This window comes from Sapajus apella, unplaced genomic scaffold (genome assembly GCF_009761245.1).
Source record: "Sapajus apella isolate SASKATOON/1434 unplaced genomic scaffold, GSC_monkey_1.0 scaffold47, whole genome shotgun sequence".
Lineage (NCBI taxonomy): Eukaryota > Metazoa > Chordata > Mammalia > Primates > Cebidae > Sapajus > Sapajus apella.
Window position 1 is genome coordinate 4183501 of NW_022436987.1, and position 15606 is coordinate 4199106.

The window sequence follows — 15606 nt, forward strand, 5'->3', positions numbered from 1 at the left end:
GCTGGAGAGAAGACCTAGGCCACATTAACTATCTTGAGAGGCTTAGCCACACATTTTCAGTCCCCATCCACCTCCACCCTCCCCCTGCCCCTGACGGCTCAAATATTCAGTCACCACATATGTGTCTCTGTGCCTGTGTGTCTGTGTTTTATTTATACTACCCATGTCTGTTGTTAGCAACAGAAACAAAGTACTTTAAGGCAGAAAAGGCAAGTCTGCCAATTGGCTTGCTGCTCCCCGCCTGCTTCCAGCTCAGGGAAGGGGCTGGTAAAGGATCCTTCCAGCTCCAATCTACCATGTGTGCCTAGAGCTCACATGTACCGGGGGCTGGGAGGCATGGTGCCGGTTTGCCTCACATTAGTCACTGCAACATCAGGTGCCGGCCATCACCTCTCTTCTTCCCTGGAGGCCACACCCTGAATACCTGATTCCCTCACCTGCCTAAATACTGATTACTGTTGAAAGGCAGGGCTTCAGAAGCCAGAATTTGAGAAACCCACCCACCTCCCTCGGGCACCAGAGGAGTGGGAAAGATGAAAGGGCAGTGTCTCCCCAGATTCAGATGCTGGAGAACTAACCCAGGCTGTTTTACTTTCACATCCTTCCATTCCCACTTCAGCTTTTCTGCTACTGATAATCTTCCAAGTTCCAGTAGCAGACTTCCTAATAACACTGACAGTAATTATTGATCGCTACTTTGTTTCAGCTGAGAGAACAAAACATGAAATGTGATTCTTGCACATGGGGAGCTCACAGATGAATGTGGGGGGATGAGACACAACAGCAAGCAATCCAAGTGTGGGACACAAACCAGAAAGACAGGACAATGGGGTGGTGGAAGGGCTAGAGCAGCTCAGGATGGGGTTTCCGTGGGAGAGGAAATGTGAGCCAGGCTGTAAAGGACAAACAGTAGTTGGACAGAATGAGACAGAAGGATGTTTGAGGTGAAGAGTTAGACTATGACTCAAGGTCCCAAGACAGAGAGTGGCAAATATCACCACCCATAGTGTTTTCCTCATATTCAATGGAGGCTCAGCCCTGCTAGGTATGGAGGAAGGAAAGTCGCATGACTTGGTAAAAATAAAACCCTCCCCTCTGGGTCACCATGTTCTCCGGCCCCTCTGCACCCACCTCTGCCAAGAGCATGCTCGGGGTTTCCTTTTTCTGTGCTACTCCGAAATCCTCTCTCCTGCACGGCATGGAATGCAGCCAGCCTAACTCCCTAAACCCAAAAACGTCCAGATGAAACTCCCGGTATTCAGGGCTCCTGCTCCCACAGTAGGACAAGCTTCAGGCTCCTACAGGTGCAGTGTGGGCCAGGAGCTTGAACTCTTCCTCTGTCGGCCTGGGTCAAGTCAAGCTGTGAGTCTGATTCTTTACTCGCTAGAGCAGGAGAAGGGAGGCAGTATGAAATTTCAGGTACAGTTCCTGAGAAGCCAGGACAGCCATCTTTCCTCCTTCCATTCATACTTACAGTCATGCAGTTATTCAACTAATACACACCAAACACCAACCATGCATAAGCCAATATGCTTAGTGCTGGTTGAGGCACCAAATGCATCAGATGTGGGTCCATGCTTAAGGAGTTTCCACTCCGTAGGGTGAATATAATAGACACATAAATCTCATAAATTTATGAGGAAGACTACTTTAAGTGCCATTAGAAAGATGAAATTAAGTGCCACTAAAGCAAAGCCATTAGAGAGATGCAATGTTGTAACTTAGGTAGAAGAAGATTACTTCCAACTAAAGGTTCAAGAACACTTTACAGAGACACTGGCCCTTGAGCTAGACCTGGAAGATCAAGTGGCAAAAGAATCAAAGGGTATTCCTAGGCAGATGGAACTACATGCACAAAGGCTTGGAGGCAGGAAAGCAGAGGACGTATAAAGAACAACAAAGTGTTTGTCAGTCTGATGGGAGTTTAACTGAAAGTAGACCAGGGAGAAAGAGAGTTGGAAAGACAGAGACTTGTTGGCTCTTAAAGCCAAATTAGGGATCTTAGTTTTTCTCTGGGGAATCAAAGAGGTTTTCTGAGAAAAGAATGATGGGTTAGAGATTATGCTTCTGAAAGATGACGCAACACTCAGAGACTGTCTAGGGGCTATGGCAGAAAATTTGCTCGAGTGGTCCACGAGGGCTGAAGATCACAGAAAGGATAAGGGAGAGAGAGAACTGAGGTAAACAGCAAGTGCAGGAGGAGAATTTCTGCCTTTGAGGTTCGGGCTGAACAGAAAAGTCAGCAGGCAGTGGCCATGGTGGCTAAGAGCTACACAGGCAGAGAAAAGCTGGAGAACCAGCTCTTGGGAGGGGACAGTGAAGGAGTGGGAGGTGGAAACAGGCAGGAGACTGGGGAAGGGAAGGGAATCTCAGAGTTCGGGATCCTAAAAGCAAAACTGCTCCAAGTGATAAAGCCAAAGGCACCCTGAGAGGAATGAAGATGAAGTCCTTAGAGTTGGAAGGACTGAGGAACTGTGAGGCCAGCACTGATGGATTCTCCACTCCTCAACTCCTCAAATCCTAATTATGCCAGAAAGAGGCCATATGAAGAAGATTTTAAACAGCCTGAAGTCAATTGGCAGGTAAGGGCACCAAGAGCGAGCAGAGGAGGGACTAAGTTCTCACGGGAAAGGTTGCCAGGCAGGGCTTGGTAGCAACGTCAGGAATTCAGAGTGAGAGTTGGGAGGAGGTGAAGTGGCTTCACTGGAGAGGGTCACAAGGAAAGTAGGATCTTCAGGGAAAAGCCAGCTTTCGGCTGTAACAAAGAGGAATATTCCAAGAAAAGGCACCAAACAAAGGGCAATACCACTTTTTGTCTATTACACCGGGCAAGATGATAAAACTATTTCCAGAGTCAGGCAGGGTGTGGCAAGCTGGGCACTGTCAAACACTATTGGATGTTTTGCAAACCAGTACAATTTTTCTGGAAAACAATTTAGGAATACACACACACACACACACACACACACACACACACACACACACACACAAACTCACTCACACACATACATATCTTCATAAGGATACCCTATACAAAGTTAAGAGATAAGGACAGGCAGGGAGAAAATAATTACAAAGCACATAACTTACAAATGATTAAAAATCAGAATATATTAAAAACTCCTAAAGGAAAAAGACAAAAACCCAACTGAAAAATAGGTAAAAGATATGAACAGGGAATTCAAAGAAAATAAAATATTGCTCAATTTCTTTGATAAATTGAGAAAATGCGAATTAAAGTGATGAGATATTATTTCACACTAATCAGACTGGAAAATACTGAGAAGCATGGTATCTCCAAGTGTCAGCAAAAAAAATGGGGAAATGAAAACTTATATACACTGCTGGTAAACACATACAATCACTATAGAGAGCAATCTGGAATTAACTAGCAAAGCTAAAGAATCATACTCCCCACCACATCACTTCCATTGCAAGGTAGCTAGTGTACACAGACCCTTGCACAGTCATTACAACAGTGTCTGTAATACACAAGAATTAGAAATACTTTAACCATTTCTCACTGCCATACAATGGTGAGCTACACATCAATTAAACCGAGTAATTTTATACATGAAAACTTTCCAAAAATGACCTTGAATGATAAAATCAAGCTGCAGAAGGTTCCCTGCAAGAATGGTACCATGTGTATAAAATTTTAAACATAATACTATACATTATTTATGAAGACATGTATGTAAAAGAATAAAATATGGACAGTGATGAGGCTTTTGTCAGTTTCAGGAGGAAGAAAGGACTGCAGAAAGCTTTACTCATATTTGTCCATTTTTTTTTTCTGAGCCTCCAAGCATGAGTACATTATTTGTCAAATTTTAAAAAATTTTAAATAAGAGATCTGAAGCAAATTTGATACAATGTTAATATTTATGAAATTGGATGGTACATAGATTTTTATTATATTAACCTTTTACTTTTCCACATACTTTTCCAAGTTTTAAAAAATATTATTAAATAATTTAAGTATATTACATACCTTTTGAACCAGTAATTCCATTTTTAAAACTTCTAGAAATAACTATCCTGAAGTTATACAAGTAGGGCATAGTTACACAGATATGTAGATATTTGCCACCACATACTTCTTTTTTTTAAAGAGATATAGAGTCTCACTCTATTGTCCAGACTGGAGTGCAGAGGCAAACTCACAGCTCAATGCAGCCTCCAACTCCTGGGCTCGAGTGATCCTCCCACCTTAGCCTCCTGAGAAGCTGCAACTACAGGCAAGCACCCCCACACCAGCTAATTTTTTGCTTTTTTCTAGAAATAGGGTCTCACTATGTGGCCCAGGCTGGTCTCAAACTCCTAGCCTCAAGCAATCCTCCCGCTTTGGCCCACATAGCTTCTAATAACAGAAACAACCCCTAAGTCCATCACCCACTTAACTAAGTAACAATCATCTATACGATGGAATTCTATGCAGCATTAAACATTATACAGTAGACCTATATGTACTGTCTGTGGAAGATACCCAAGTAATATTGGTCAGAAAAGTAGGTTACAAAATATAAGGGCAAAATGATGGCACATTTGGGGGATAAAAAAGAATATGTGTAACACGTGTGAAGAAGGTCCCAAGGACAATATACACCAAAAATTAACAATAATTATGCTATAGGGGATCATATGACTTTTACTTTCTTCCTAAAATGTTTTGTTATTGTCCAAACATTCCTCAACAAGCATGTATTTCTTTTATTAGAAAATAAATAAAGTTAGTTAATTTTACACAAAACGATAAAAGAAAATAAGGACAATCTGGTAATAGCAGATCAGTTTTACCTGAAATAATGGAAAAGGTTAGCAGAAAAAGAGAGATATATCGTAGACAGAAATATAACAGAAGCTCTACCAAAACGAAGAGCTGGGAGGAAGAGCAAGGCTTAGAGGTTTTCATCCAGGTTGAGCATTTTCAGCAACAAGAACAAAGAAGGCAAAAGGGAGGAGGTCGGCTGGGAGAGTTGTTCGTGACTGAAGGGCAGAGAGTACAGACAGAACTACACAGTTCCCATATTCCACACAAAAGTTTAATACAGTTTTCACTTCACAGATTTGTAACTTGCCATAGGACTGGCTCTTTTGGTGAAGTTTGAGCAAAGGAAAGATTCTTGGGTAGGGCTTCATAAAGTCATAGGATCAGCCCCCAGAGGAGTAGACTTTTTAGATCCCATCTCTCAGACACATTCAGAAGGCCAAGGAAATGCCCTCAGGACTGAGCTATGATAAAGAAGGTGACCAATAGCCTGGACAACACAGAGAGACCTATCTCTACCAAAAAACAATTAGCCAGGCATGGACATGGAGGTGCAAGCCTGTGGTCCCAGCTACTTGGGAGTCTGAGGTAGACGGATCACTTAAGCTCAGGAGGTCGAGGCTGCAGTGAGCCGTGACCGCACCACTGCACTCCAGCCTTGGCAATGGAGCAAGACCCTGTATCAAAACAAAAAACAAAAAAGGGTGACAAAGGAGACAAAAGCAATGACATTACATGGCCTTAGTTTAGCCTACACAACCAGCAACTCTATTTCTTAGAATACTCTATTTCTCTGAGACAATGAGAAGCTCAAGAAACAGAGGGCTGGGCACAGTGGCTCACGCCTGTAATCCCAGCACTTTGGGAGACCAAGCTGGGTGGATCACCTGAGGTCAGAAATTAGAGACCAGCTTAGCCAGTATGGTAAAACCACATCTCTACTAAAAATGCAAAAATTAGCCAGGCATTGTGGTGGGCACCTGCAATCCCAGCTACTTGGGAGGCTGAGGCAGGAGAATCTCTTGAACCAGGGAGATGGAGACTGCAGTGAGCCAAAATCACACCATTGCACTCCAGCCTAGGCAAAAGAGTGAGACTCTTCCTCAAAAGAAAGAAAAGAAAAGAAACAGAGTGAGAAAAGTGGGCTGGTAAGCCAGCGTATAATCACAAGCCAATCTTGTGTTTAGACAAATATGAAACATCTACAACTTGAAACTAATCAAGAAAGTAATGGCTGTGTGGCCACCTATGAACCAGCACAGATGTTCTATTGCCATGTGTCTTCTTTCTGGATATAGTACCCCCTCTAACACAGCCACCACATGGCAGAGTAGTTACTAAGAAGCCATAGGAAGGTACAACATCTGAGATGCCATGGGTGTCCACTGAAATTAAGCCATCCTTTTACTTTTACCCTGAAGCTTTTGGACTTGGACCTCATCCAAGGACTGGCTGCCTGCACTTTCACAAACAGTCAGCTTCATCCCCAGGCCCCAAATCCTGAATTTGCCCTATGTCACGAAAAACCAGCATCAGCTTTTCTTTACATTAAAAACTGATTGTGGGCCGGGCGCGGTGGCTCAAGCCTGTAATCCCAGCACTTTGGGAGGCCAAGGCGGGTGGATCACAAGGTCAAGAGATCGAGACCATCCTGGTCAACATGGTGAAACACCGTCTCTACTAAAAATACAAAAAACATTAGCTGGGCATGGTGGCGCGTGCCTGTAATCCCAGGAGGTTGAGGCAGGAGAATTGCCCGAACCCAGGAGGCGGAGGTTGTGGTGAGCCGAGATCGCACCATTGCACTCCAGCCTGGGTAGCAAGAGTGAAACTCCATCTCAAAAAAAAAAAAAAAAAAAAAACTGATTGTGATCATATAGCAGTTTTTCCTGTTTTCTGGGATCACTGCTACAAAGAGAAAAAGTTACAAGAGGATAAAATGCCTCATATGCAAATTCTTCTGTGGTTGAAATTCCCCTTTCTTCCCGCTTCTAACCAAAAAGGAGGATACAGACCCAGGAGCACTTTGTGAAGGTAGCTGCCTACCTGGCCTGCTGTTTTTCCTCCCAACTAAGGCCTCTCTCCGGTCAATATAATCCCATGATTTGTAATGTGGGCTTCATTCAGCAAAAGCCCAGGGCTGGTGTAATCTAGGAGTGACAGCAGTCATTTCCAGATCATGAGCAGTCACACAGATAAAGCAAAGCGCAACTCCTGCCTAGCACGTGTGGCCCAAAAGATGACAAAGAAGAGAGGGGAGGAATGCAGTCCTTCACCTGGTCTCTCAACACTGAGCCAGCCTCCCATTTGTACATGCAAAGAAAGGCCAATACCTGATACTTAAGAAATAATTAAATGTTAGGTCAACCCCCTTCCCTCCCAGGGCTAGTATAAGGATTAAACAAAACAATGTTCTAATACAAGCAAAAATACAAGTTACGTGGCTCTAACTTGGCTCCGATTTCTAGCTGGTAGGAAGTCAATCCTTTCATCTGTTTTCCAAAGTCTATGGATCTGCCTTTAGTTGGAAATACAGAGTTGAGTAAAGAATATATTATAGAACTCAGGGCCTTGAGTTACTGTACAAGTCTTCACAAAATTCCATCTGAAAGAAGTGAGATTTAAGGAAGACTGCCTAAGGGGTATGATATAAATCTACGCCCCTGCATATTTTAGGCTCCATTTTCTTTTTCTTTTCTTTTTTTTTTTTTTTTTTTGAGATGGAGTTTCGCTCGTTACCCAGGCTGGAGTGCAATGGCACGATCTCGGCTCACCGCAACCTCCACCTCCTGGGTTCAGGCAATTCTCCTGCCTCAGCCTCCTGAGTAGCTGGGACTACAGGCACATGCCACCATGCCCAGCTAATTTTTTGTAGTTTTTTAGTAGAGACGGGGTTTCACCATGTTGACCAGGATGGTCTCGATCTCTTGACCTCGTGATCCACCCACCTCAGCCTCCCAAAGTGCTGGGATTACAGGCGTGAGCCACCACGCCCGGCTAGGCTCCATTTTCTAGCAGATCACCTGAAAGCTACATAGATGTCCTTAGCTCAGCTCCTCACAGAGTGGTTTTCACTGAGTTGCAATTTCATGTAAAACATTTGCATTTTATCTGCAGCTTCTACAAGAACTATAGGAAACCAAAACTGCATAAGCACTGGTTGTAAAAATAGCAAAAGAACTGTCGCTATAGCGGTAAAAACAAGAAAAATAAATAAAACACAATTCTTGTTTTAAAAAAAAGTAAAAATTACTGTTATATCATTTAATATTGCCTTACATATCCATATAAATTTCATTAAAATATAAAACTAATTTAAAAAACTTTGTCCTTTGAGAAACTGGTATGTTGACTGCCAAGGAGAAGACGATTCATAGCAATCGTGTTAACGAACAGCATTAGGAAGGCCAGCCATGGTGGCTCACACCTGTAATCCTAGCACTTTGGGAGGCCAAGGCGGGAGGTCTCTTGAAACCAGGACTTTGATACCAAGCTGGGCAACATGGCGAGACCCAATCTTTACAAAGGGTTTAAAAATTAGCTGGGCATGGTGGCGCACATCTGGGGTCCTAGCTACTCAGGAGGCTGGGGTGGAAGGATCACTTGAGCCCAGGAGGTCAAGGCTGCAAGGCTGCAGTGAACTGTGACTGTGCCACTGCACTCCAGCCTGGGTGACAGAGCAAAATAATGTCTCAGAAAAAAACAAAATAAACAAAAAAAACAAGATGAGAACAGCTGCATGCTCTTTTCTTTGTTGCTGATGATGTTTCTATGTTATTAACATGATTAAAGCCTCTCTTTACCAGTTATCTGCTGTGTGTCAAGCATTGTTCCCAGGTGTTCATTACATTAATTCATTTAATACTCTAACACAATCCTATGAGGTAAATGTTACCAGTTCTATTTTACCAAACAAGAAAACCAAAGCCCAAGTCATATAGCTAGTAAGAGGAGGAGCCAGAATTCAAACCAGGACTGATTTCAAAATTCCCATTCCTTCCACTGTGCCATGGAAAGTACAGGAGGGTATGGTTTTCATGCCTACTGCAGCCAGACATCAATTTTCTCTATTGAGAAGACGGTATATAAATCTGAAGAAACAATGTATATGAAAATATAGTATATGCTATAAGCCAGTATTCATATGTAAATAACTATCATTATCCTCCAGGAAAAGATGTGTGTAAAGCCGAGCTGACAGTTTTCTTTTCTTTTCTTTTTTTAATTTTTTTTTCTTTTAGAGACAGGGTTTCTCCATGTCAGTCAGGCTGGTCTCGAACTCCCGACCTCAGGTGATCTGCCCACCTCAGCCTCCCAAAGTGCTAGGATTACAGGCATGAGCCACTGTGTCTGGCGACAGTTTTCTTTTTCTTTTATTTTAAAGAGACAGGGTTGTGCTATGTTGCCCAGGCTGGACTTGAACTCCTGGGCAAAGCGATCCTCCTGCCTCAGCCTGCTAAGTAGCTGGAACTTCAGGCACATGCCATCATGCCAGGTCAGAACTGACATTTCTACTGCACACACACCAGCAAAATCAGCAGGAAGTGAACTCTAAACAGAGCCTAAGAGGAGAACTTTTCTCTCAACACTAAAACTCATAAAACCGTATAAGCAAGTGTGTGGGTCACTTACTTCCTTAAACACAGGTATTTTGCAAGATAGTGAGAAATCATCCCACGTCTAGCGACCATGGGCATAGACTCATGTTTGCCTCAGAACCCAGGAGATGCTGGTATTTGGCCAGGTGGGCCTTCTTTTCTCTCAACTCCCTTTTAATCTCATCTTCTTCAGTGATGATCATTCTCAAAGAATTTATTTCAAGAGATACTATCTTTAAGAAGAAGAATTATTTCAAGTTTTCATTTCTAGCTCATCTACAAATCCATAACTTTTAGAGATCAAAGCTCTCCAAAACTCTAAAACCTACAATGTGCTTCTTTTCTGTAAGTTTGATGGCTATTACGTAGGAGAAATGCATGCTTTCCCTGGTAGTTTAGAGAAGAAGTTTGGAATATTATGAGCTCAGAAAAGGGGTCATTCTCCCTCTAGTCCTGGACATCAAGGATTTTCCAGATGTTTAAGAGGCAAGTGGTCACCAGCAGCAAGAAAATGCTAGGATGGGTTCTCTGGACACTGCTTCGCCCAGGGACAGCCACCCCTTCTCTACTCACTCCATCCAAACCCTGTAAGTGAAGTGTAAATAATGCAACACAAATCTTCACAAAGACTACCTACCAAAACAAACCCCAGCCAGAAAAGCACTGGCGTTAAAATGCAAAGTGATCCCTCAGGGATGAAACAGGAAGAGGGACTCACTGTGTCTCCTCTCGAGGGCTCCTGCTTCAACCCCACCTGCGTATCACAATTCTTTTCCTCTTCAGTATTAACCCCCTACCTCATTACTTTCCTCCACTCCAACCAGTGGGCAGCAATGTCCAACAGAGCACAACAGATTTAAAACTGTTTAAAATGGGTTTCTTGCATTTTTCTCACCTTGTCTTCTTCCACCACTGGCTAAGCTTTCAACCGATTCCACAGTGCCCCCAGCTCTGCAGGGAAGCAACTGCCCCGCATCTTCAAACTCTTCACAGAATCACACACCATCTCCTGCCCTAACACACAGCAGGCTCTCCCTGAGGGCTCTTCCTCTATCTTGGCAACTTCAATAGGTATGTGCATAGATCCACTCAAAACCCTTATCTCACAACTGATTCCCTGACGTCAATGCCACTTCCACTTGAGTCACCCACACTTCTGGACAAATCCTGAACCTTGGACTACCCATCTTAAAACCATGCCCTCTGTCTGACCACATTTCCCTTCCTGTCTATGTTTTGACCACTTACTACCCAACAGCTGCTCTTTGACCTTGGCTAGGCCTCTCTTCCCTTAAGCCCTTTTCCTAGTGTATATCAGCCACCTCCTGGCCTTTCCTTCTGCCAATCCAGGCTGGAATCCATGATTCATCACAAAAGGATCCATCTTAAATCCACAGCTCCTTTCTCTTTCCCCTGTACCCTCCTAAAAAGCCCTAACTATGCTATTCTCCATTCGTTTGTCCGCACACTTAAAAATTGCTATTCAGATACCACACATCCAGTACACTTCTGAAAGGTCTTTCAGAGATACATTCCGAAGCATTAATGGATGAAATGGTATGACACCTGGAGTTTGCTTCAAAAAATTCAGTGGTAGGCCAGGCACAGTGGCTCACGCCTGTAATCCCAGCACTTTGGGAGGCCGAGGTGGGCGGATCACCTGAGGTCAGGAGTTCAAGACCAGCCTGGCCAACATGGAGAAACCCCATCTCTTAAAAAAAAAAAGAAAGAAAGAAAAATTCAGTGGTAAAAAAGGAAGAGTAGTAGACAAGAATAGAAATAAAACAAGCTAGTTCATGTGTTAATATTCATAGTTATTAGTTAATAGTTATATATAACAGTTGAAACTGAACGATAGACACAGTGGTGCTCATCTATTCTACTTTGGTTATGCTTGGGATTTTCCATAATAAACAGTTTAACAATAAAATTAATTAAGTGAAAGATTAATGGGGAACAATGCCAAAGGTCACACACAGATTACCTGCTAGTCACATGAAAACTATAATTTCACAACGGAGAAATTTAGCTGATCCTACCTTAACAAGTAGTCAAACTTAGCATCAATAACAATGGGCCAGCCAAACATCATGTGCCTCTGATCTGCCGCATCATTTAAAAAGGGTTGTTTTCTTCCCAAAATGCTTAACCTAAATCTAATCTGGCCTCTAGATCTAATTTACAGTTTATAGAATGCACAGGGGAGAGAGGAACAACCTGAACAACACTCCAGAAAAAGAAAACAATCAGGTGAATCCATCATGTGAAAAGTCAACTATGTTAAGAAATAAGAAATGTCTAAAACTGAACTCCCAGCCTGGGCAACACAAGAGCCCCATCTCTACAAACAACAAAAAAATGTTAGCAGATACAGCAGAGTGTGGTGGCACATGCCTGTAGTCCCAGCTACCCGGGAGGCTGAGACCCCAGCCACCATCTAACTAAAACTACCCAAGAAGGCCCCAAGCAAGAACCCCAGAACCATGCAAGTATTGTGGTCTGAAGCCACTGTGTTTTGGGGTGGTCTGGTAGGCTGGACTGGACACTGGCAGATCCAGCCTTTCAAGAGCCATCCCTGGGACCTGTCTCTGGAGTCTTATCTTGACACTCCTCACACTGCCCTGCCAAGCACAACAAACAGGGCCAAGTGGGACTTCCCTGAACTCTCTGTACTTACAGCTTCACTCCTTTGTGCACGCAAATCCTTCCACCTGGAAAGCCCCTCCCTGCCCTGTATCCTTACAAAAGAACTATGCCTCCATCGAAATCTGTACCAGCACCGTTTCCTCTGTGAAGCCATGCCCTTCTTTTCCCCGCTCTCCTCCCACCAGCAACTCAATTAATCCTTTCCTCCCAGTGAAACATCTAGGGTGGCATAAATCTCAATGCAGTATATTGGTTTTTCACATGTCTTGTCCAATAAACTATTAAGTACCTTGAGGGTAAATACTGCATGTCTGTGCACTGGTCCTGCAGGGGCCTAATGAATGTATGTTGATTGGAAGTGATTTCTCCTGCTTCCTTACTTAGACTATTTTCATTAAAAACATTTCTGCCTATAATCCCAGCACTTTGGGAGGCCGAGGCAGGTGGATCATGAGGTCAAGAGATCGAGACCATCCTGGTCAACAGGGTGAAACCCTATCTCTACTAAAAATACAAAAATTAGCTGGGCATGGTGGTGCACGTCTGTAGTCCCTGCTACTCGGGAGGCTGAGGCAGGAGAATTGCTTGAACCCAGGAGGCGGAGGTTGCGGTGAGCCAAAATTGCACCATTGCACTCCAGCCTGGGTAACAAGAGCGAAACTCTGTCTCAAGAAAAAAAAAAAAACATTTCTGGGCCAGGTACAGTAGCTCTCGCTTGTAATCCCAGCATTTTGGGAGGCTGAGGTAAGAGGATCACTTGAGCCCAAGAATTCAAGAACAACCTGAGCAACATAGAAGGCGCCATCTCTACAAAAACTTTAAAAATTAGCCGAGCATGGTGGTTCATGCCCATGGTCCCAGCTTCTCCAGAGGCTGCAGTGGGAGGATCACTTGAGCCAGGGAGGTGGAGGCTGCAGTGAGCTGTGATAGCATCACTGCACTCCAGCCCATGCAACAGGGCAAGACCCTGTCTCAAAAAAAATTTCTGTCTAAGCCCCTGGCTGATGGAGCAGAAATGATGCCAGTTAAATCCTGCTTTTCTCGGTCTCCTAAACTCTAACTTGAACGAGGCTTTCTTTTCCAAGTTTGCAAGTTCACAACCCTTAGGAACAACAACCCTAGGTTGATCCAGCACTAAAAGCTGCCTTTTAAAATACAGTTATGGGATCTGACTAGCTTAGTGTCTGGGACATAAGTAGGTACTCAATAAACATTATTTCTTTTCCTTCTCTCACTTCAAAAATCTTGCTGAATCTGTCCGCAAAGCAGCCCCATTCCCTCACACGTTTCAGGCTGCTCCTCTCCCAAAGCCACACCCTTTCTGGGTCTTAACACCTTCTTAGACTTTGACCTGCTGCCTCTCCTCAGTACCAGCTGCCTACCCACTCCCACCTCAGCCAGGGTGAGCTCATCAAAGCAGGTATAATTTTTTTTTTTTTTTTGAGACGGAGTTTCACTCTTGTTACCCAGGCTGGAGTGCAATGGCGCGATCTCGGCTCACCGCAACCTCCGCCTCCTGGGTTCAGGCAATTCTCCTGCCTCAGCCTCCTGAGTAGCTGGGATTACAGGCACGCACCACCATGCCCAGCTAATGTTTTTGTATTTTTAGTAGAGACGGGGTTTCACCATGTTGACCAGGATGGTCTCGATCTCTTGACCTCGTGATCCACCCGCCTCGGCCTCCCAAAGTGCTGGGATTACAGGTTTGAGCCACCGCGCCCGGCCTAGCAGGTATAATTTTTAAGGGCAAGGCTTCTACGTGACAAGATCTAGGTCCAGCATGTCAAGACAATTGCACATAGGTTGCACTGGAAAGTTTTGCAAAGAGGATTCATGCAATTATCCCCAAATATTAACAAAAGAAATCTGATTGTGTCATATATAGGATAAGAGAAAACAAACAAAAAACAGGATTAGGAACCAGAAGACTTGGGTGACATTTTTAATCTGCCTCTCTCACTAAAGGCTTTTTTTTTTTTTTTTTGTAAACTTAATCAGAAATATTCTTTTAGGCCAGACACGGTAGCTCATACCTTGTGATCCCAGTAACTTGGGAGGCCGAGGCAGGCAGATTGTTTGAGGTCAGGAGCTCAAGACCAGCCTGGTCAACTAGTGAAACCCCATCTCTACTAAAAAAATACAAAATTAGCTGGGTGTGGTGGCACATGCCTGTAGTCCCACCTACTTGGGAGGCTGAGGCTGAACCCGGGAGGCAGAGGTTGCAGTGGGCTGAGATCATGTCACTGTACTCCAGCCTGGGCTACAGAGCAAGACTCTGTCTCAAAAAAAAAAAAAAAAAAAAGGAATTTTTTAAAAATGTCACAGAAAATTTGTGTGTGTGTGTGTGTGCCTCAGGCAATCCTCTGGCCTCCACCTCCCAAAGTGCTGGGATTACAGGCGTGAGCCACTGCACCCAGCCAGAAAATGTTTTTAATTGTTATGGTACATCCTAAATGAGAAATATTACAAGAATTGAATGTAGGTAGCTTCAACTCACTAAGCAGCTAAGTGAAAAGAAGTTTATAAATTTTACATAAAGAATAAATTTAATAGAAAAAAAGGTTATCTTAGGTTTTCTTATCAACAAAATTTAATTCCTGCCGGGCACAGTGGCTCATGCCTGTAATCCCAGCACTCTGGGAGGCCAAAGTGGCGGGATCACTTGAAGTCAGGAGTTCAAGACCAGCTTGGCCAACATAGTAAAACTCCATCTCTACAAAAATACAAATGTTAGCTGGGCATGATGGCGGGTGCCTGTAATCCCCAGCTACTCTGGAGGCTGAGGCAGGAGAATCACTGGAACCCGGGAGGCAGAGGTTGCAGTGAGCCAAGATCATGCCATTGCACTCCAGCCTGGGCGACAGAATGAAATTGTCTTAAAAAAAAAAAAAGAGAGAGAGAAAATTTAAATCCTACTTCTCTCCTTACGTAAGCAAAATTAATTACAGTTTAAGTGTAAAAACTAGAACACTAAAAGAAAACATGAATGAATTTTTTTTGTGATTCTGACAAGTGAAGATTTTCCCAAGCATGAGACAAAATTCAACTCAAAAGCCGAGAAGGGGGATGGGAGAAGTGCCTTGAAGAAAAATATTTGCCTAAATAAAAATGTAAAACATGTTAAAGGCAAATAATTAGCATAAGCAAAGTCAAAAAATTTTTGTATTGGGGGAAAAATTATCATCAACACCTATGGCAAAGAATCCTAATGTCAAATATATGTAAAAGCTCTCACGAATTTACAAGATAAAATAATGACCAAACAGAAAAATTAACAATGTATTTGAACAGAAAATTTACAAAGGAATAAAAACAACTATCAGAAAGATGAAAAGATGTTAATTTCATTAATAACTGAAGACATCCTAAATAAAGTAACAATAAAAAATCATTTTTCATCTATCAGATTGGCAAAGAGTAAAAAGATATATAACACATATAACACCCATGTTGGTCAGGGTGTGGTGGAAACAGGCACCTCCATACACTGCTGATGAGAAGCACATTGATGCAACTTCTTTGCAAGGCAGTTTGGCAATATTTATTAACATTTATAATGAGCACACCCTTTGATCAGCAAATCTTTCCTTC

At 43.2% G+C, this 15606-nt stretch overlaps 1 protein-coding gene across 8 annotated transcripts in view; it reads right to left on the reverse strand.

Annotated features, from left to right (window-relative positions):
• The window catches only part of DENND2B (DENN domain containing 2B), a 182262-nt gene that overhangs the window by 85653 nt on the left and 81003 nt on the right, over window positions 1-15606 (reverse strand). The window contains exon 1 of one of the 8 annotated variants that reach the window (XM_032240684.1): window positions 10265-11039. The exons of the other annotated variants lie outside the window; for them this stretch is intronic. The gene's annotated coding sequence lies outside the window, so the exon portion shown is untranslated. Of the gene's footprint in view, window positions 1-10264; window positions 11040-15606 lie in introns of those variants that run through there. 8 annotated transcript variants of the gene reach the window in all.